This window comes from Solanum verrucosum, unplaced genomic scaffold (assembly GCF_900185275.1).
Source record: "Solanum verrucosum unplaced genomic scaffold, falcon-dt-bn FXZP01000003.1, whole genome shotgun sequence".
Classification (NCBI taxonomy): Eukaryota; Viridiplantae; Streptophyta; class Magnoliopsida; order Solanales; family Solanaceae; genus Solanum; species Solanum verrucosum.
This window is the reverse complement of record NW_026020120.1, coordinates 1,907,634-1,932,239: the sequence shown is the minus strand read 5'-3', so window position 1 is coordinate 1,932,239 and position 24,606 is coordinate 1,907,634. Positions and strand designations below refer to the sequence as shown.

Below are 24,606 nucleotides of genomic sequence, written 5' to 3'. Positions count from 1 at the left end.
GTCACAAATCTATAATAGCACAAAGAAAGATTATTTTATATCTAGAAATACAAATAAATAACTTAGAATATAAACTACAACATAATTTATAAATGAATAAAGAAGAATACGCAATAGATGAAAAAACATATGAAAATTATGACGGATTAAAAATAAAGATAATATTTTCTAATCTAGGAAGAAGATATAAGAAAATAGGTGACAATATAAGTTTAATGTTAGAAAAAGAAACGGTAAAACTAAAAGATAGTTTAACTGCTATGATAAGAATAACAAAAGAAAATGAAGAAATAGATAGAAAAATAGAGATTGAAAAAATAAAACAACAAGCAAAAAAGGAAGTACAACAATTAGAAGAAGTAAAAAATACTAAAATAATAGAGCTAGAAAAAGAGGTAGCAATATTAAAAGAAATGTATGAAATTAAACAAAAAGAAAAAGAACAAAAAACAAAATTAGCAAATGAGATAATTAAATTTAAAGAAATATTGCAATTACAAGATGAATCAGAAGAAAAAGAAGAAAATAACCTAGATAATCTACCCGAAATAAGAGTTGATGAAATAACGATGATGATCTAGAACGACATTCGGAATAAGCGAAACATATACAAAACTTTTAGCAAACATAGATAATACAAAGAATTTAGAAGTAAATACAGAAGACGTAGACATGGACGAAAAACCTAGCACATCAGGAGTAAAAAACCCAAAAAATTTTAATCCAAAATATTATAATAAAATTATGAACAATATGATAAAGAAAAAACTACATGGGATAAAAGATTAAGTAGAAAATGGACGCCCAAACCAATAATTGGTCAACATGATTTCTTAGATTTAGATTGTGTAGCAGATATAAATAAAACAATTCAATTATGGATAGGATACATATCAAAACAATTAATAGATAACAAGATAGTAATAGCAGAGGCACCAGGATACATAGAAAGAACACTTATAGGAACTATGGCTACAAAATTTAACAAGTGAAAGCTTAATAACTTTAAGAAATAATAAGAAATTTGATAGTGAAATAGCCATTACTACCATGGAAATATTATATAAATACAAAATAGCTATAAGAAATGAATTTAGTAGTATGACAACAGAGGTAGAAGAACAAAATAAAGAAAAAATCATTAATCGGAATCTAATGACAAAATTAGCAATATGTAATATGTGTTACATAGATGAATATACATGTGCATTTAGAGAATACTATTATAAAGGAACATATAGCACAGAAGAAAGTAAAGAAATAAGAAAATTATATTTTACAAAATTACCAGAACCTTTTAATTCAAAAGTAATAAAAAGTTGGAATGAAGCAGAATTAACGGACACATTAGGAGCTAGAATGAAATTCTTGCAACGATGGTTTATGGAACTATGTGAAAAGCATAAAGAAGAAATAAAAAAGGAAAAAAATATTAGTAAAAAACTTAGCATGTTGCAAAAATAAAACAGCACCCCAATTTGGTTGTACGGATAAGTATTATAAAAATAGAAAGAAATATAATAAAAAATATAGATCAAAATATAAATATAAAAAACCAAAAAGAAGGTACTATGTAAAAAACTACAAAACCAAAAGACCATATAGACCAAAAAGAAAACTAACGGAATGTACTTGTTATAATTGTGGAAAATTAGGACATATAGCTAGAGATTGTAAATTACCTAAAAATCCAAGGAAAAAACAAATACCAGAAATAATAATAGACGATGAAAAATATACACAAATAGAATACGTAGATTATGAATTAGAAAGCAATGATAGTATATATGAATTATCGGAAAATGAAATAGATAATGACATAGAAATAGAATCAGATAATGAATTCTATAATATAACAAATGACTGAAGCAGATATACAAACAATAAATAAAGAAGAACATCAAGACAAAAAATATTTAGAACAGAAAATAATATTTGATAATAGTATATTTGAACAAATAAAAGGAAAAGAATTAGACCTAAGCGTAGCAAAAATATTTGAAATACCAACAGTAAGAAACTGGTTTAAACGTCAAAAAGAAGAATATTATGTAGTAAGTCAAAGAAAACATATCATAGATTGCAAATACACTAAGGGAAAGACCAAAATACCAATAATAAATAAATGAATAATAAATAAAGAAAAACAAGATATTAAGGCTAAAATCCAATTAAATATGTACATTTAAGAGGAACAGAAATATTAATAAAAGCATGTTTTAGAGAAGGAATAGATACACCCATAGAAATATACTTAGCGGATGATAGAATTATACAACCCATAGAAAAAAGTATAATAAGTGCAGTAAGAGGTAACCTTATATACCAAAAATTTAAATTTATAATAAGTGCTAACTACTCAGTAGCAATAAATGACAGAAATATAGATAAATCACTAGTATTATACTGGTGAATGTCAAGGATAGAACTAGCCCCAGGAAGTAAAATATTTACAGCTAGATGTAAAAATTTATATGTTCTAATAACAAAACATAAAATAACAGCAAAAAATAAAATAGATAAAATAAAAATAGAAGATCCCTTTGAAAGAATAGTTACAGTTATAGATAAAAACAATTATAGTTATAATGAAATTGATATAGAAGAAGATTTAGATAGTAAAAGAAAGACTAAGTACATCGAAAAGAATAAACAATGAGATACCCCAAATATCATCAAAAATGAGTACATCAAGGAGAATAGATAAAACCCCACAAAAATCAATGGAAGGAGATATAAAACCACATCATTACTACATAACGGGAATAATTGAACAACGAAAATATTTAATATTAATAGATACAAGACGAGAAGAAAACTATATTACAAGAGAATTAGTGACGGAAGATGAAATAATAACTATTGAACAATCATACCCCGAACTACCAAAAGCATTAATGTATACCGAAGAAACAACAGAAAAGGAAATAATCATTGGAGGAGTACCAATAGTGATAAAATTCAAAATATATCAAGGAAATGAAAATATCATTTTAGGAATAAAATGGCTAGAACAAGTAAAACTATATAATCTAGAAGACAAACAGTTAACAATAAATTATGAAAATAAAAGAGTAATAATAAAAAGGACTTTAGTATAATACAAATATGAAAATATATATACTTGCAAAGATAATAATAGAAGGATATTACAACCGATATTATACACCAATGATAGATACGGGCGCAGAAGCTAATATATGTAAATACAATTGTTTACCAGAAGATAAGTGGAAAAAATTAAAAACACCGATAGTAGTAACAGGATTTAATAATGAAGGAAGCATGATTACATATAAGGCAAAAAATATAAAAATACAAATATGGGATAAGATATTAACTATAGAAGAAATATATAACTTTGAATTAACTACAAAAGATATGCTATTAGGAATGCCATTTTTAGAAAAATTATACCCACATATAATAACAAAAACACACTGGTGGTTCACGACACCGTGTAAACAAAAAATAGGAGCAAAAAGAGTAAATAATAAAAAACGAAAAACAACAGAATGGATAAAAGGAAGTGAAAAAATTACACAAAAATTAGAAAATATAAAAGAAGAAGACCCTAAAATAGAATTAATTATATTCTCTATAGATAAAGTAAAAATAATTCAAGATAAGTTAGAATTATTATATAGTGAGGATCCACTACAATACAAGGATGGGAGAAACATAAAACAAAAGTAAAAATTGAGTTAATTGATAATAATAGTATAATAATCCAAAAACCATTAAAGTATAATTTTAATGATTTAACCGAATTTAAGATACATATAGATGAATTACTAGAAAAAGGATATATACAAGAAACAAATAGTAAGCATACAAGCCCGGCATTTATCGTAAATAAACATAGTGAACAAAAAAGAGGAAAAAGCAGAATGGTTATTGATTATAGAAATTTAAATGCAAAAACCAAAACATATAATTATCCGATACCAAATAAAATACTAAAGATAAGACAAATACAAGGATATAATTATTTTAGCAAATTTGATTGTAAATCAGGATTTTATCACTTAAAAGTAGAAGAAGAATCTAAAAAACTAACAGCATTCACTGTACCACAAAGATTTTATGAATGGAATGTATTACCATTTGGATATAAAAACGCACCAGGTAGATATCAACACTTTATGGACAATTACTTTAAACAAATAGAAAATTGTGTAGTGTACATAGATGATATATTATTATATTCCAAAACACAAGATGAATATATAAGATTATTAGAAAAATTTATACACATCATAGAATATTCAGGTATAAGTTTAAGTAAAAAGAAAGCAGATATAATGAAAAATCAAATAGAATTCTTAGGAATACAAATTGATAAAAACGGAATAAAAATGCAAACACATATAGTACAAAAAATAATTAACTCAAATGAACAACTAGACACAAAAAAGAAATTACAATCATTCTTAGGACTAGTAAATCAAGTAAGAGAATACATACCAAAATTAGCAGAGAATTTAAAACCATTACAACAAAAATTAAAGAAAGATATAGAATATCAGTTTGATAAAAAAGACCAAATACAAATACAAAAGGTAAAATTATTATGTAAAAACTTACCTAAACTATATTTTCCGGATAAAAACAAAAAATTTACTTATATAGTAGAATCAGATGCGAGTGAAAAAAGTTATGGAGGAATATTAAAATACCGATATAATGGCAATACGATAGAACATCATTGTAGGTATTATTCAGGAACATTTAATAATACAGAAATAAAATGGGAAATAAATAGAAAAGAACTATATTCACTGTATAAGTGTTTATTATCATTTGAACCATATATTGTATATAACAAATTTATTATAAGAACAGATAATACACAAGTAAAATGGTGGCTAACAAGAAAAATACAAGATTCGGTAACAACAAAAGAAATAAGGAGATAGATATTAAATATATTAAATTTTACATTTACTATTGAAGTAATAAAAACTGATAAGAATGTTATTGCAGATTACCTATCACGACAAAGCTACTCAGACTAAGACTGAGGAAGAAGATACAATCAAAAAGATACTCAAAGCTATTACTACACTTTGTACAAAAGTAGATAGTATGGACAACGAGATACAAAAGCTAAAGACTAATGAAGATAATCTGAAGTCTAAAGCTAGTCGTCAACATGACTGTAAAAATGCGGAGCTACGTTGATCGGAAGACGGAAAAAACCCAGAGCTAAAAGGAGACGATGGGAAACTCCTTAAAATCCATAATGTTTGTTTAAATACAGCTGCAGGTACAAGCAAACAAGTTAGCGATAAACAACATAAAAATGCGAACTTAAACCAGCTATTCGCAAAACCATTTACCCAAAGGACACCTAGACATATGTCCATAGAACCACAAACATCTACATACGCAAATATTTTGCAAAACCAAAATGAGAAAAAGACATATAACTACATCACACGAACCTATATCGAAAATATACACAAAATCCAAACTTATTTAAACCGCAACCCCATATCAACTACAAAAGAACCAAACCAAGATTATTTGACACAAAAGTTACAAGGATATAACAAGTTAATTGCACTGCCAAAAACTAACGCTAATTTAGTGAGAACATGTTACAACTACGGACTGTTAAATACTGTATACACATACGACGGAGAAGAAGTTAGTGGAATACCGGAGCTACACAAAGCATTCGTCACATACAAAAGAGTTACAAAAGGAAATTTATTTTATAGAAAATTCTATACAGCACCAGCGGAGATATTATACGAGGAAATAAAACCTCCAATACAGGTTATCAAGATAGGACTGACTAAAGATATGATTATACCCGAGGACATCGGACAACAAGAAGAGATATGCAAAATAGAGATACCAAGTTTTTATGCTAACAAAAGAATAATTGGTATATCAACTATCATACAGGAGCTAGCAAATAATTATTTAAACGAAAACGCTATATGGAGCTACTATGCAAGAGATCAGTTAATGATTTATTCCAATTCAAGGGAGCTAAGGAAAACAGATATGGATGAAGTCCAGAGATGGATTTTATCATTACTTAAGCCAGAAGAATAACCTACAACACGAGCACTAAAAGAAGGATTTATTTCGGCAGAGTTATTAACGAGATATTGCAAGCTAATTGGTCACAAATACCCTGACCACATATGTTCGAAATGCAACGGTGAAGATAATATAATCCCAGACGCCCAGCTGGAGTAAGAGATAAAGACGGATGAGAAGATAAAGATCAAGATAAAAGAAGATAAAGATGGAGATAAAGGGAAACACAAAAACGTGCTTGGCCACACAAAGCCAAAAGTAGATATGTAAAAGTCTTGAAATAAATAGTAGTCATATTATTAGGTAAGTTAGTAGAAAAACTTAGTCAACATATGCATGTGCATTATTAAAGATATGTTGACAAGTGTAAAGTATGGGTAGTATGTATTATATTATTAAGAAGACAAGTGTGTATATATGTCGTAAATAAGATAATGGTAGACAAAATAAGAACCATTCATGAATAGTAGTCATGAATAGTATTAGAATGTGTATGTCTATATATAAACGCAGTTGTAAAACTTTGAAAGGCAGGCAATGCCTGATATATAAAACTTTCTTTCAAAAAACTCTCTCAACTAAAAATTTAGTATTTAGATAAATGGAGCAAATATCTGAAATCCAATCAGATATTTCAGAAAGCATGGCTAAGCAAGAGGCAAAGGTATATTGTTCAAAAAATATGCGGAACTAATTTCATATATTCCTGAATATCATATATATGATTGAATAAATTTATGTTAGTTATTATGTATTAGAATTATTAGAATTATTTGAATCATGATTTCTAGTTTATTAGCACACTGGAAACAGGGAGAAAACTTCTATACTATGCCATCCTAATGTTGAAACCGGTAGGCGAGGAAGCCGTTTAGGGGAGTAAACAAAGTTGAGGTGCTGATAAGAAGGAAGTATCCGCTAAAGTACGATGCTAGTAGTGACAGGAAAACATGATAAAGATAATCTAGTTCATAATGATCTAATATGAATTTAATCAATTATGAATATGATAGGAAGGAATAATTTGAAATAAAAAACCTGCATAATAAAGAACATGACTACATACATGCATGATGAAATGATAAAAAACTACGAAACTTTAATCTTATATGTACTTAAAAATATAGAAATAATCGAATTAAGAAGAATAATATGGGAAAAAATATTTAATGATTACGAATCAGAAGATATATTAAATCAAGAATGGTATGAAATAGACCTACATGATTTAGACTTCGAAAGAATAGAATGGTATGATTTAGAAATAAATTCAGATTAAAATGAACTACGAATATTTACAATATTGGATAAAATCTATGGAAGATATAAAACTATTAGAACAATTAATGGAGGAAAATTTATATATGTACCAAAGAACCGAAGATATGTTATATCTAGAATATATTAAAGAAATATTCATATTAAAACAACTATCGGAAGAATATTACAATAAATATTATTACATTTTACCATGAATTTCACTCTACCAAAAAATAACATTAAAGAGATATCAAGATTAAGATACCTAGCAAAGAATATTATAATAAAATCTTTAAAATAAAATACTTACCTACCACACTACCACTTCAATGAATTCCTCAGTTACCAATTCCGCACCGAAAAATGGTTGCCTTATTGGCTATTGAATGTTCCCTTTACATCATTCTAAGTATTTGATGAGCTTATCTTTGTTGAGTAAAGTCTTCCGCTGAGTAGTAAGTCAGGCCAAGGGTTCGCTTGGGGCAAGCAATGGTTCTCGAGTGCCAGTTTCGCCCAAGGTATAGGCTCGGGGCGTGATAAGGCTCTAGCAGGAAAATACAATCTCAAAGACTACTAATAAAGAAAAACATAGAGCCAATTTATTACTGACGCATAACAGTATAGAACTCCATAACATAAATACATATATATATATATATATATATATATATATGAATATTTTACCCTTATACTAAATAAAAAATGTTATATTCATATTCTTTGATTATTTTATTTTAAAAAAATATTGAGAAGTAAACTTTTACTATTAATGAATTGAGAATATTTGAAAAGTTGTAAAAAAAAAATATATCCTAAAATTAAAGAAAATAGAGAGACAAACGTTAGTTAATGAGAGCAATTAGGTAGAGATTTGAGTCGCACATTAACCAAAATATAGTAGCATTACCTTTACATTGCTAGAATCTTAAAAGATGCAGATTTCGATGCATTGAATTTGAATTTCATAGTTAATATATGCTATTTTAAATGATAAATGCATGAAAAGAAGTCAAAGAGACTAAATAATTATTTAAAGTATTATATAAAGCCAAGAAGAGTTTTCATTTCCCTTTATATTGCTAGAATCTTAAAAGATGCAGATTTCGATGCATTGAATCTGAATTCCATAGTTAATATATGTTATTTTAAATGATAAATGCATGAAAAGAAGCCAAAGAGACTAACTAATTTTTTTAAGCATTATATAAATCCAAGAAGAGTTTTCATTTCCCTTAAGCCCCCCCCCCCCCCCCCCTTCATTTTTATGGGCTCTAAAGAAGAGTAATTCATTTCTAGCAATTTTTTCTCAATTAATGTCTAAGTTAAAGGTTATGAACATTGTTTGATTTATCTAAGAATTTTTTTATATGGATGTTTTTGGATTTGTCAAAGAATTTTCTTAGAGCAGAAGAGCATTAGTTTTTTCATTTGAAGAATATACTCATGGCACAAATTATTTAATTTAATTGCTAGAGGTTAAGAAGTGCAGCACAATATTAATTTTGAGGCAAAAGATCTCAATGTATCACTGGTTTTACACGTATACTGATTTTACACATAATTCATTAATGTTTCACTTATATCATTTAAATATTGTAGTTTTACTTTAGTCGATTGTTTTACTGTATACGATTATGTGTGTAGATTGATATACCTTTCATTTTCTTTTTATCATAAAGGAGTTATCTCTAAGGAGTTTGATTAATCAGTAAGGTTGGTAATTGTTGATACTCCTATCAAATGAATGATGATTGACAGGGCCTCTTTTTTTAAAGCAAACACAAAAAATTGAAGGTAAACTAGAGTATTAAATGATCTACCTTCAAGCTGCATTTTATAAAGCTAAGTAATCTTCCTAATGATAGTATCTTCAAAGTAGAGCAAGAAAAAAAAAGAAACAAATAATGGTATTTGCAATTAGTTTTTGGATCTTAGAATCAAAACCCCATATAGGATCATACTTATCATTTTTAGGAGCATGTAATTTTTATTTTCTATTTTACAACACATTCTATAACTTTAAATAATGTTTATATACGGTCCTTCACAAATATCACTTTTATTGATATGACCACACGTGCAACGCACATACATATATATATGTGTGTGTGTGGTGAAATGTCAGTTATGAGAGTACCAGAAAGCAGTTCTTGCAGTACTCAACCATTTTCTCATGTTCCAAGACTTTTGTAAGCTTGTATCCATCAAGCTTGTTCATTTCCTTCGAGATGATTAAAGCACAGTTAAAACATAACAATCTAATACAGGAAGCATCTCACGTTCACGCTGCAGGATTAGGATAATGTTGCACATCGAAGGGGTGTAATGTATGTAGTCTATCCTAACACAAATATCAGTGGTTGATTCCACGGTTTGGACCATGTTATAGGATGTTCCAAGGCTGCTCTTCATTATAAAGCAGATAAATTATACATGAAAAATGCACCAACCAGCTACCCTTGAAGTTTAAGCTATCACCAAAAGAAAAAAAAAAGACAATTTTAACAATTTTCAGCCTTAGTCTCTATGCTTTCCAAGTGCAAGTCATGAACCCTCTTCTATTGTGATGAACATGTTATCTCATGTAATCAGATTAGCATACCATAAATAATAAAAGATTAAAAGAAAAGAACTATCTGAGTCCACAGAACTCACTGTGTGTACTTAAAAAATTTAATCCCCTCAAGTACCCGAGGTTGTAGATTAATTCCTCCTAAGATAAAATGGATTAACCATTAAAGAAATAGTGGTACATCAAACTTCGATAATTTCAACGAACTCAAAATGATAGCAACGGATCACACACACAGACACAATCAATCGATTTTGTTTAGTAAGAAATGTATGCAGAAAAAATTCCTTTCAACCAATTTATAAGTATGCTTAACATACTTAGATTCAACACATACTTGACATTTTGATTTATTGCACTAGAAGTTAAGCAAAACCTCTAAGTTGATCAATTTTTGCAAGGTTTTGTAATTGATATGTCCTAAGTGTTTATGTCACAAACAGTTTGATTCAAGCAAGTAATCCATAGAAACACTCAAAATACACATTGGCAACACAAAGCTTTCTTTTGGAGATTTAATCCATAGAAACACTCATTGTAGGCACAAAAATTACTAATTTTATGTCACTAGTGTTTTTATTTCTCATTTTTTGTCACAATTAGATAGACCACTTAGTATTTAGAATACTAACAATAAAGATTCAATCTTTATACAACTTGTTTTTAGTTTAACGATGAAGTTTTTATATTCTTCTAATCGTTAACCAAATAAACCTTGAATTCTGGTGAAATTTTTATATTCTAAGAATCTTAGTTTCACATACAAACAGAGTAGTAAACCAAAAAGATTTTAATCTCCAAAATCTCAAATACAACATTATTTCTAACTAACGATTAAATTTTTTATATTCTTCAAATCATTTAGCCTTAATATTCCCGACGAAGATTTTGTACTCTTCAAGTTGAAATATTCATTCAAATAGAGTATTTAAAAATTGGTGAAGTTTCTTATATTCTTCAAACCAAAAGAATAACAAAATCAAAAAAAATTAGTCTCTAAAAATCAAACACAATCAAATTTTACAAACACTACAAAAGTTTTTTTTTCAAATAGAAAACATTTCTAAATATATATTCTGAGATCATCACATAATGACCATCTATTCTAACATTTCTGAAATAAATCTCATAACATATAAATGATAGACAAAAAATAATCAAGGAAAATAAAGATAGAACCTGATTTTTACTCCCATTGAGTCATATTCTATATGTCAGCAAATGATTCCATGCAAGTTAATTTCTTGCTAATTTTTTTTTCCTTTCCTAGTTTCTATCATATTCCATTTTTTCTTAGAAGACATTGCATTTCAACGAGCTAGAAACTCAAATGTATATTCAAATATTGTTAGGAGACAACATCTGTCCATTTACTTCTTCTCATAGTTATATAAAATCAAGAATATAGGAAAAATAATTAAAGTGCACATCTTGGCCTCTATGCACAAAATAGTTTTTCTCATTGAAAAGAAAACTGAAGGGGTACAGTGCTTGAATGCACTTGGGAAGAAAATAAAATAATTTTACTCATCCAAGAAAAACTTACTACAGAAAATATACTCAAACATATTAAAGTAGTACTAATTCATATCAAATCTCTTTTATCATATGATAAAATAATTCTATTTCTATTCTTTTTTTCCACAACAAAAAGAAAACAGAAAATAAAAGTAATTTTCTTACAATAGAAAATATCAACAACAATAAATTTCTTAAGTTTGTTATCTCTTGTATTCAGATTAGCAAACCGGAAATAATAAAAGATGAAAAGAAAAACAAAAGAACTATATGAATCTACAAAACCCATTGTGTGTCCTTAAGAAATTTAATCCCCTCCAAGTACCCGAGGTTGTATATTAATTCTTCCCAAGATAAAACGGATTAACCATTAAAGAAGTAATGGTACATCAAACTGTGATAATTTCAACGAACTCAAAATGGTAGCAACGAATCACACACAGAGACACGATCGATCGATTTATTCTGTAAGAGATGTATGCAGAAGAAGGGAAGAATGCAATGCTGAAAAATGAGAGTCTCTCTATTTATAGCCAACAAAGGGTAAAAGGTCACAACTTTTTGGAAAAAAGGACAACCTTTAAGAATGGTCACAACCCTTTGGAAAAGGCACAACCTTTCAAATGGTAACTCTTAAGAAAAGACACAATCTTTCATAAAGATCACAATCCTTCGGCAAAGTCACAACCCTTCAAGAGAGTCACAACTGTTCATTTCCTATTGACACCTTTAAAACTCAACAGAACATTCTACAATACAACTTATAATACAAGTAAATTAAGTATAAGAATAATAATATTTCGTATATAACATTAAAATATTAATCATACTTAACACTCCATATCTAATATAAGTCATACCTCAATCCATTTGGCAAGTTTAGGCCTCCCGGTTGTGATGCCATAGTTAAACCCCTCTGGCATGAAAATTTGGAACCTTTCGATAAATGGAGCATGTGGTATGTCAACCTAGAACAACAAAGTTTTCATATCAGAATAGAGACTCTATGAAATTTGAAATTCTAGGAAAAAAGTACACCCACACTACTATGTACTGATTGTCGATTATGTTTTTGGGTAAAGCTACCATCTCACACGACACATCATCGGAAATGAAAACGAAATGAATGAAAGTAATGACCTGACCTTATTGACCGAGGAAGAAAGGTCCATCATAAAATTTGTGGAGAGTTTTTTCTAGGTAATCAAATTGTGCACCTGACTTGACTTTATTGACCGAGGAAGAAAGGTCCATCGTCAAATTTATAGAGAGCTTTTTCTAGGTAATCAAATTGTGCACCTGGTACAAGTGTGAATACTGTAAACTTACATAAGAAATATTTAACAAAGAAAACATAATGAGTTTCAACGAACAAAAGTTCAAATCTCATCGGCCATCGTCCGTGCATCTCTTGCAAATGATCTGTATACGCCGAGGACTAATGTAGTATCACTATTAGCTATCAATTCTTCAGAAAATTTCTGATTTTCAGGGTCCTACATCAATTTGCAGATATTTTCTTTTTATCAATCTACATCTTAAGATTTTCTAAATAGATAGGACAATAATAAACTTTTGAACCTTACATCCGCCAAAAGTGATGGTCATTCAAAGTTACTATCAACATATTTAAAAGATTCAAACTCTCTCTTATCACTTTATTGTAGTGCTCCAGCGATGGCACCTGTGAGAATCAGAAAATATAACGAACCAGAAGTGTAAAATTAGAATTTAAACATTCACTTGCTTTAAAATTCTTATCAAAAAGTTTATGTGCCAATTTGATGATAGATAAGACTAGAGCATTTATGCACTGGCTCAGTCAATAATCATTGAATTCGAAGAGGAAGAGAAATCTCTTTCCCAAAAATTCATGGACATTTTCTTCGGGAGTTCTAATACAATTTAAAACGAGGCCAAATGTCAATGTCAAAATTTTAACTCAAGATTTTCAAATACAAGTGAATTGGGCAAGCGAAAAAAAATGTTAGTTAGGTGAAAAATTACCTTATTTGTTGGGTAAACTTTTTCCTTGTACCAATCAGGCTTGTTTTGAAGATCAATTTGAACTAACTTGATCTTGTCTTGCAAACCCTCCAATTCAAAATGTTAGAAAATTTATCTAGGCAAACAGACCCATTGTCGGGTATAAGAACACATAGACTGGATCATTTCAAGAAGGATAGAAATTACTTCCAAAATGAAATTAACATTAGACATCAATAAAATCAACAATTCTAAGTAGCACTTCCTTTCAGAGGTGGATAGAACTTTTGAACTATGGGTTCATCCAAATAAAATATTTTTGACATAGAATGTAAATATGTATATGAAAAATCACAAAAAAAATTTAACGACTATTAAAATGCGATAGAAGTGCCAAGGCTTGTCGTAGATAAGAGTTGGATATGATAAGTTTGGGTCTTATATCTTATTCGCGAGAATTTCTTCTCTCCGGTCGAGCAGCAAACAGCCCCTTGTATAGGATTTGACTCCTAAGAAGTTGTTGCTTTTCATCAGCCGTTGCGCACTAGCGCTTTTCTCAACCTAAGAAAGGGGCTACTAGTTGTAGCGCGAAGTGTACTAATAAATAGGGAAAGTGAGTTGAGATTACTAATGACGGATGGAGGTTGAGGGTAGAACATGTTCGGTGCCTCGCTCTTGTCTCCTTCCCTATAGACTGAAAATTATAGGAATCATATGGAGAAAGAACAGGCATACACATCGCCTCTCAATCCAATCCATCTTCCCTTGCCTCCCAGCACACTCTTGATACAAAAGAAACCTCTAGACTGGGGAGAGATACCGCTACGTCGAAGCCAGTCAATGGTAACCTAAGAGAAAGTAACAACTACGAGAAGGGCACGAGAAGTTTTGTGAAGGTAGATAGAGATTTTCAAATCAGACTTCAAGTTGGGGCGCCACATGTTACGAAAGTAGAGACCGCCCCAAGTTACACCCTAATTCCCATCTAAGGTTGAATAAGATTAGATTAGTCTCACTAATTCGCATCTAAGGCCTAACTGTATGAAATTTTTTTGTGATTCCCCTTCTTTCATTATACTATTAAAATTTGAACCCATTGATTGTTAAAGTATAACAAGTTTAATGTTATTAAAACCTAAAAGGTTGAAAACATCAAGTTTAGATCGTGTCAGTCAAAATTCGGAAAGTCATTACTACTTTTAGTGTGATAGCATGGAGAGGGAGTCTTGACACAAAAAGCAGAATTATTTATTTAGTGTCGTTTAAGTCATCGAGAGGCGTGAAAACAACATCTTCAAAGAAATGCAAGTGCACAATGCATACCATATACACCATTTAATCCCAACCCCTGCAAGGTTGTACTAGCTAGATATATGACATCACATGCACGGGTAGTCATTTCCAATATCAAGGCTAGACAGAATAATTGCATGAAGCAGTATGCTAAATTTACAAGACTGAAATCTAATATGACCATGCACATCCAAATTAAGAACTACTCCCTCTTTTTCATTTTATGTGGCAGTATTTGACTGGACATGAAATTTGAAAAAGAAAAAAGATTTTTAACATATATCAAAAGTATCTTTTCCACTTTTGATCATACGCATGACATGACACTTTTATAGCTATAAATACATGCAATTACAAGTAAAATGGTTAGTTCAAAGTTAAGGAGTCTCCAAATATAGAAATATTTCCATGTTATACAAACTGCAAAGAGAAAAGTGAGATAAAGTAGTATGGAGGAAGCAGTAAAAAGGCGAACCTTAACATTCCTGGTAATCCACACACGCTGAGAATAGGGGATTGATAATTGATATACAATCTTCGGACAATACAATAGAGTCAGATCACAATTTTCACTTGAAGGAATAAAACTGTAATGATGACAAAGAACACATTTTTCATAAGGTAGACTAAAAACACATTTTTCTTAAGGCAGACAAGAAATACATTACGAGAAAAATTGTAATTAAACTTGGTAGTTCCATCAAAGAGATATGGGGGTTGGGAAGCAGAATCCAGAGATGGTGGTAGAACTTCTTGTACACTTCTATGCAAATAAAAGAATAAACCCATCAACATCCATATCGAAAGCAAACTAAAATAATCAATTTACATACAACATACATATACAACTATTACTTAATCCAAATTTAAAATCAATGGTCTTGTTGTATCACACACGCACACACACACCCAGAACCCACCTACCGTATAATCATCTTCTTTCTTCCTTTTTAAATGGCAATTCAACTAGTTCCATGAGATACCTCCCACAAACAACAACAACAACAACAACAATAGCAACAACAACAACAATAAGTACGAGGTAACGCTTCATCTTTTTATTTTCATATAAAAGGTACTCAAATCAAATATCCTATGGATAAAGAAATGAACTTTGAATCTAACTCAACCCTCCAGAAGACCATTCATTCCTAAATCACTCACAACTAAAGTTGGACATCTAAAACATGGACAATTTCATATGGCACCCACTATATGGAGTTGTTCACTAATTATGGTTGTTCACCAAGATCTCTTTCCTCTCTCTTTTATCCTAACTCGTAGGGGTCATACCCCCACAAAGGGAATTTCCTATCGCAACCACTATCTATTGTTGCACTTATCTTGTATCTTGCTATTATTTTGTTATTTTATTTTTCATAGAATCTTGCTTTAGATACTTTTCTTTTGAGTCTAGAGTTTATAGGAAAGAGCCCTCTCTACCCTGCCCAACATTTCAAACAATAAATGGACCTCGAACTTAACTCAATCGTTTAATCGGTACCTCGTAAATGATTATTGTTAATTACTAACTATTTTGAACAAATAAAACACATTTGATGAACAATTAACAAAAATTAAGAAAATAAAGACTTTAGGGGAAGCTATTGATGCTGATTTTTTCTGCAATTGAAGAGGAATCGAAAGATTATGGAAATGTGAAGTGATGAAAACAAGAATTTTTGGAGCTTTTATAGGAAGGAGTATGATTGTGTGTGAGAAGCGTAGTGACGAAGTTAAGGGCTCATTTGCTATTAAATACTATTCAATATCTAATAGATTTTCAAAGAATTAAATTTAATATATTCAAAGGGCACTATAGTAATATTACCCCTATTATTTATTATTTCTTAAGGTGTGTCAAATCAATAGTGGACAACTGTTGTTAGACACAAGGAATATTTTATAATTTTAATTTTTATTCCAACTATATATAAGATAAATTCATCCTAAAATTTGTCTCAATATTAATTATTTCTTATAATTCATACCAAACTTACCAAACAATAAACTCAATCAATTTTTTAGTCAGTCTGAAAGTTGATCATTTTTTTGCATTTTTTATAGGGGTTTTTGGTCTTTATATGGATTTTCTTTAAGTTTATTATGTTAGTTAAATTAATTAAATTATTCTATTTAGAAAATTTAAAAAAACTAAAGATGCTCGTGATCATTACTTAAAGGATAAAAATTAAATCTACTTCCATAAATACGCAAAATATGACTATTCCAAATTATATCAAGTTCTTGTTTGCCTTGCCGATCAATACATGCCTTACCATTGAGCGTGAGATGAATGATTTTGGGTGGCTAAATGGAGGCAATGAGGGATCGGGAATCAAGTGGATGTCATGTAATGACCCTCGGGGGTCATTTATATAGTTTTGTGTGTTTTTACCATTTTGCCCCTTCTCGTAGCTTTCTTATGGCTTTTTGTGTGATGTTGGTAGGATGGCATGCTTTCCGAGATGTTTAATTGAGTTTGGTGTGAGTTGTTGAGTTTGGAAGCTTTATGCTTGAAAGAGCTGAATTTAGTCAACATTCGGAGATTCTAATGTCGGATCGAAATTCATTCAGTTCCATCAGCTCTAATGTGATGATTGATTTGGGTTTTTAGGCTTTCGGTTGGAGTTGGTGCGAATAGGCATTTTAGCTTTATAGTTTTGTCTAAAGTTTGACTTTGGTCAACTTTCTTGGTAAACACGCTTGAAATCAAATTTGATATGTGCGCTTGGATTTGGAATGTCGAGTTTGTCTAGAACAACCTTTGGTTCAGCTCCCAAGGCTATCAGGTTGAGTTTCTAGCTTTTGGCATTTTGTTTGTGTTTCTTTGTAAAAAGTGTTGACTTTGGTCAATATTTTGATGAAACAACCTCGGTTGGCTGTTTCGTCAATTCCATTGAGTCTATAATGTCGTTTTCAAGTGGTTTGTACTTTTAGTTTGCATCATATGGACTTCGAATGAATTCTGAGGGCTTGTTCAAAGTTTTTGACGCTTGGCCCATTTTTTCTGAAAATCTGGTGTCTAGTGCGACGGCTTAAGCGAACTCTTGATCGCTTAAGTGATGTTGACTTATAAAGCGACCAAGAGGCCGCTTAAGCGATGGGCATATGAGTGGCAAGGGTTGCTTAAGCGACCAACCCCTTTTTGCGAAGGCCGCTTAAGCGACCTAGTGACCGCTTAAGTGAAGGGCACCTCTTAGGTGGACTCCCCTTTTGCGAACATTTGGCCGCTTAAGCGATGTCCTCTTTCGCAAACATTTGTTGGCTTTTGCGAAGATCGCTGGGTTAAAAATATCATTCATTTTTCTTTATTCAAACCTCGATATCTTGAGCTAGGAAGCTCCATTTTAGGTGATTCAAGTTGTGTTTCATATGTGGCTACGTGTGGTACTTGTTGGGGGAGCATGAAGGTCGTTCATTAGAGGTTTGTTCTTCTCCAAAGGGGGCTGCCCAGCCCTCTTTATTGTTATTTTTGGCGTTAATTGCATGGGTTATTTTCTCCCTTTCTGAGCATTGAATTGTGTACCATGTAGCATAAAGTTGTCCATGTGGAAAGCTTTTATTGAGAGAAATAATAGTCCTTGGTGGAATATTCTAGAAATATATGGAGAAATCCTTGGAAGACCTTAAAATTCCATGGATTTGCATGGAAGGTCCTTAGAACATTCTAGTTGTGTAGAGTGTTCTAGAATTGGGGCTTATTTATAAATATGTAGGGACTTGCATAACAATTATTATTAGCATATTAAGAGTCCGTTTGGATTGGCTTAAAAAAGTAACTTTTTAAAGTGCTGAAAGTTATTTTAAAAATAAGTAGTTTTGTGTTTGGATAAAAGTATTGCAGTTGAAAAAAAGTTGTTCATGTGTTTGGCAAATAAGTATTGTTAAATACTTTTTTTTTATCAAAATGGTTGAAATACCCTTAAAACTAAAAAGTTGATTAATCTAAGGTTTTTATTTCTAAGAAAAATTAAAAACAAAATTAATCTATGTTATAATTCAATTTCAATAACTTAATATTTAAGTTGATTTTAAATGTGCAACTTATTTTAAATTTCAAAAATATATCACATGAAAGAATTTGGGAATTGTTTGAAAGAATTAAGGATAAAAAAGTAATATACTTGGTCAAAGTAGAATGAGTTTTAAGGTTTAAACAAAAAGTAGGGGTCACCCTACTTTTAAGACTTATTTTAAGTTGCTCTTATGATTGTCAAACGCTCTCACAAGTCAAAAACTGACTTTTAAGTCAGTTTGACAACTTAAAAGCCCATTCAAACGGGCACTAACTCTTAATTTAGTAGTATAAAGAGAGGAGCATCCATTTGTGAATTTATCAAGCAAAAATCAATCAAAGTTCTCTACAACACAATTCTTCCTAATAATTTTCTTCTGTTCTCTCTACCATTCTCTTAGTGATTTCTAGTGTCTTAGGCTGACTTGACATAGCAAGATCCTGAACAAATAGTGCAAGAACTTGAACAAGTTATCAAATGTCGCACGTGTGCTTAGTAGAAGACTAAGTCTGTGACAATAGGCTAAGCGAAATAGTAAAATTGACTCACTGATGTTTTGTATTCTACTAATACCATTTAAGAGGAAACTACGTGTCTTTAAGGGTAGGAATGGAAAATCACATAAAGTACAAACTACAGTAACTCTTTGTACCACTTCTATTGTTGTGGTCTACCTTTGTTGTTCACTTATATATAGGGGTAAAAAACTCTATAGTTTTCACTTTAATGAATAAATTTTTGAGGTTGAGTTAGATTTTGAAATGCACTATTAAAGAGCTATGTAAGTCTGATTTATGTGGTTTAGAACCTTGGCAGTATCATTTATTTTTGTTGAAATTTCTCTCTCCGCACTGTTTTATGTGATATATTTTTCTTTTACCTTTTAATCAAACTAGTATACGTGCTCGCGCGTTGCGTGGAGATTATTAAAAATTATTTAATTATTTAAATATATTACATCATTTTGATTTTATTAAAATATAATTATCATCTTATTTTCAATGCAATGTACTTAATATCATAAATTTTATATAATTAAAGGAACAAATCATATAAATGCATGTGCACGGTCATCAAATAACATTTTTGATAAAACTAAATATTATAATTATATATTTCTTTAATAACAGTTAAAATTATTTTTAATTTTAATTATAAATACTGTTTTTTAACATATTCATTGTTGCCTGCATTTTTGTGGAAACAACTGGATGTATTTCAAATTCATTGATGTCCATATTAGTAATTATTACACTTAAAAATTTTATTTTTTAAAAGTTCAATTGTTAAATTTTTTAAAATTAATTTTGTGAATTCAATATAAGTTTTGTTTTTAAAAGACTCCATTATGCATGAAGCAATTATTTCGGCTGGATATTCATAATTAGCTAATATGTATTTTATTAATGATACAATGCAATCTAAAAATATGAATGTGTCTTAATATTTTTTAAATCAATTATTTTTCTTAATTGTTCTCTCCAAAAGCTTTTGCCCTTTTTGAATGTGTCTGAGATTACGCATATATATGTATAATATGTGTATTGTGTTGGGGGCAGAGCTTGGCCTTTTTAACTTTTTTTTTATTTGAGTTTGCAGCTTTTTATTAAATTTTTTGAACTTTTGTGGTGGTTACTGAGTTAGTTTACACATGTTTTTAAAAATTTAATTAAATTATTTCTTTTTTTATTTTATATTTTATAATCTTAAATTGCAATTTCAAACTATCTAAATTTTAGTTATTTATAAACTAATTTTAATAAACTTTATTATAACACCTTTTAAAACAATTTTAGAAGTAGAAAGATAACGTCTGCAGTTAGAATTTTTTTAGTTTTTTCTTTTAAATATTTTTACGTGTAATTTAGTAGAAGTAGATAATGTTAATAAACTTCATTATAACACCTTTTATATATGCTTTCACTATTTTATTGCATAATTTTTTTAAAAATAGCAATCTTTTTCCGTCTATTTTTTAAATACAGATTAAAAAATGATTGATTAAAATTTGTAAATTGTATTTTAATTTAATTAATAGATTATATAAAATTAATTTTACGTAATTATAAAATTAATTATCATAATCTGAAGTTGCATATATAAATATATATGAATAAATATAAAAAAAAGTATTAAAAATAAAAAAATAAAACAAAAAGTAATGGACTTATAAAACATATAATTAACTTTCAGATTATTTAAAATATAAAATATAATATATTTAATTTCTAATGTGTACATACGTATATCTATATATTTTTTTGCAAAAAAAATGCTCAATTCTAAAAGTTCTTGAATAAATCTCTACTCGTTCACTTAGATGCTTTTGTTTACTTTGTGCTTGTAACCTGATAATCTTTTAAAGAGGGTAAGATTAACATTGAAATATGAAGATGATACTCATATAATTTTCCAATGTTATTGAAATATTCATCGCCACCATCTAGGCCACTAATGTTATTTCATGAAACTAACTACATTGATGTCCTTTGATTTTATGCTTTGATCAATAAACTTACTTTCTTGGTTGCTTCCATTTAAAAAAAAAATAAAGATAAAACTTACGTGAGTTCATGCTTGCTTTAAAAAACTTTCAAGCATATATGAAAAATCTTGTAAATATTCAACCTAAAGATAAATTATTTCACATCTACGTATTATCATACTCAATATTAAAAATCAAAAAATAATCCATAGTCACAACATAATTAATATATATATATATATATATAATACATTCATTTTTGAAAGTTTTCAATTTCTTTCATAATTTATTTATTCATTTTTTTAATCCTCTATATAGTACATAAAAAAACAACATATTTCTTAACAAAATAGGAAGAAAAAACGCAAAGGCCTCAAAAAAGTGAAATTTTCTCATAATTACCGCAAAGTCTCAGTACCGTAGTTTGCAACGAACTCCTCTTTCTTGAGATATGAATTGCTCACTTAAATCGTTCAACTTCTCTTAATTTTTCTTCATCATTTTTTCTTGACTCAATTATGATCATAAATTTGTGCCTTCTTTTAAAAAGGATAAAAAAAGCTTTTGGAAAATAGTTACGTTGATTGGGGGAGAATTATCCGTTTGTTTGAATGTTTTATCACTAACCACTCCTTTTATTTTAGAATAAAAGTGGGAAGCTGATGTGCACTTGAAATATTTTTTGATTTTATTTTTTTCATTATTATTAAATAAGAATGTGCAGTTATATAATATATAAGATTTATAATATTTAGTTAATTGAAAATACTTTAGAAAGAAAATAAATAGATAATTATTGTAATTCCTAAATTTTAAAACACCATTATCTTATACATTTATCCTAAAAGTAAATATTCCAAATTTTTATAAAAACTATTTTTAAGTGACCCATTCATGTAATCACGTTACTTGACTTTTAAAAATTTTTTTGTGGTGAGTTTTTTTTCTGATTTTTATAATATACAGATAAATTATATATCTATATATAATTATTATTATTATTATTATTATTATTATTATTATTATTATTATTATTATTCTATTATTATTATTATTATTATTAGCATTATAGTAAAACCTCTATAAATTAATACTCGGTAAATTAATAATCTCTCTAAAGTAATATTTTCCTTCGATCCCGACTTGGGCCAACAGAAAAAATCACCAATTTCGATAAGATGATAAGATAATATATTTTCAGAAGACCCCTATATAAATATATGGTCCCATTAATATCATAAATTAATAATTCTTTAAAAGTACAAATATATGTAAGACAATTCAGTGAAATATGATTCAATTGTGTTCTGTTTTTTCTTAAAATTTAAATCTAGTTGAAGCTCATCTCTAACTTTTCTTATTGCATCCAAGAGCTCTGGTGCATGTCTTTTCAAATTGCACCATAAAATTGTGCAGAGTTCTAGATGCGATAAGTGATTTCTTACGCGATGGTTTCAAAAGTATAGTATCATCTTCTTTAAAAGTACAAATATGGTCCCATTAATATCATAAATTAATAATTCTTTAAAAGTACAAATATATGTAAGACAATTCAGTGAAATATGATTCAATTGTGTTCTGCTTTTTCTTAAAATTTAAATCTAGTTGAAGCTCATCTCTAACTTTTCTTATTGCATCCAAGAGCTCTGGTGCATGTCTTTTCCAAACTGCACCATAAAATTGTGAAGAGTTCTAGATGCGATAAGTGATTTCTTACGCGGTGGTTTCAAAAGTATAGTATCATCTTCAACTTCATCATCAACATTGCTTTTTCTGATAGTATCCACAATATCTTCTAAGCTCTGGGCCTTTGAACATGTATCACTTTCACTCGGATAATCCAACAGGTTATTGAGATCCATTTTATTGTGGTAACAGAGATCATTAATCATGACCTCAAGTTCATGAATGATGTTGTAGACATTGAAATTTTGTGAGACTCTACAGGATGCGTTCAATTCGAGTTGGGACTCTAAAAATTGTGTTCAACTCAATAAGGATTCTTGGAGGCTACTCAATCCTAAACTCTAGTGCACGCCTATATAAAGGGTACTAAATTCCCTTAAAAGGCATCTCAAAATATCCCATTAACTTTCGGGTGTTTTTAAAGATCAAGATCTCGAATATTCCACAAAAGTCATGGAATATTTAAATAGAGGTCAAATCTAAATCATCCTAGTTCGAGAAATACGCCACTAACCGCCCTCGAATCATGGATAAATCTTAGGTGAGTAGAATTAAGGGAGGAATAGAATTGTACCCACAATCTTGATGAATAAAATTATGTTTCTTCATATTTTTTTGTGATTGTAATTTATTTTATGTCACTTTAAAATTTGTTGCAAACAAATTGGCACGCCCAATGGGACCAAATCTGCCCTTCATCTCTTCTCTCATAAATCAAATATGAAAATCTGAAGCTACAAAGGTGGAAGAATGAGTACTTCAAACCTCGTATTTGAGTTTCATCGAGTCTACACTGCAACAAGCCTTGAAGCAGGGCATTTGTAGACATTGAAATTTTGTGAGACTCTACAAGACGTGTTCAATTCGAATTGGGACTCTAAAAGGTGTATTCAGTTTCAATTAGAATTCTTAGAGGCTAGTCAACCCTAAACATGTCTATATAAAGGGTACTAAATTCCCTTAAAAGACATCTCAAAATATCCCATAAACTCTTGGGTATTTTTAAAGATCAAGATCTCGAATATTCCATAAAAGTCTTGGAATATTCATATAGAGGTCAAATCTAAATCATCCTAGTTCGAGAAATACGCCACTACTGGGGCCCTCGAATCATGGATAAATCTTAGAGAGTACTTCAAGCCTCATCTTTGAGTTACATCAAGTCTACACTCCGACAAGCCTTTAAGCAGGGGACATTTGTAGACATTGAAATTTTGTGGGACTCTACAAGATGCGTTCAATTCGAGTTGGGACTCTAAAAATTGTGTTCAACTCAATTATGATTCTTGGAGGCTACTCAACCCTAAACTCTAGTTCACGCCTATATAAAGGGTACTAAATTCTCTTAAAATGCATCTCAAAATATCCCATTAACTCTTGGGTATTTTTAAAGATCAAGATCTCGAATATCTCGAATATTCCGTAAATTAATGGAATATTCATATAGAGATCAAATCTAAATCATCATAGTTCGAGAAATACACTACTAACGGCCCTTGAATCATGGATAAATCTTTGGAGAGTAGAATCAAGGGAGGAACAGAATTGTACCCGCAATCTTGATGAATAAAATTATGTTTCTTCATATTTTATTTGTGATTGTAATTTATTTTCTATCACTTTAAAATTTGTTGCAAACAAAGTGGCACGCCCAGTGGGACCAAATCCGACCTTCATCTCTTCTCTCTTAAATTAAATCTAAAAATCTAAAGCTGCAAAGGTGGAAGAAT

General features: G+C 29.5%; 1 pseudogene; it reads right to left on the bottom strand.

Annotated features, from left to right (window-relative positions):
• Positions 1-9,442: 9,442 nt before the first annotated feature.
• LOC125825748 (glutathione S-transferase L1-like) lies at positions 9,443-23,052 on the bottom strand (annotated as a pseudogene).
• Between the last annotated feature and the right edge of the window lie 1,554 nt (positions 23,053-24,606).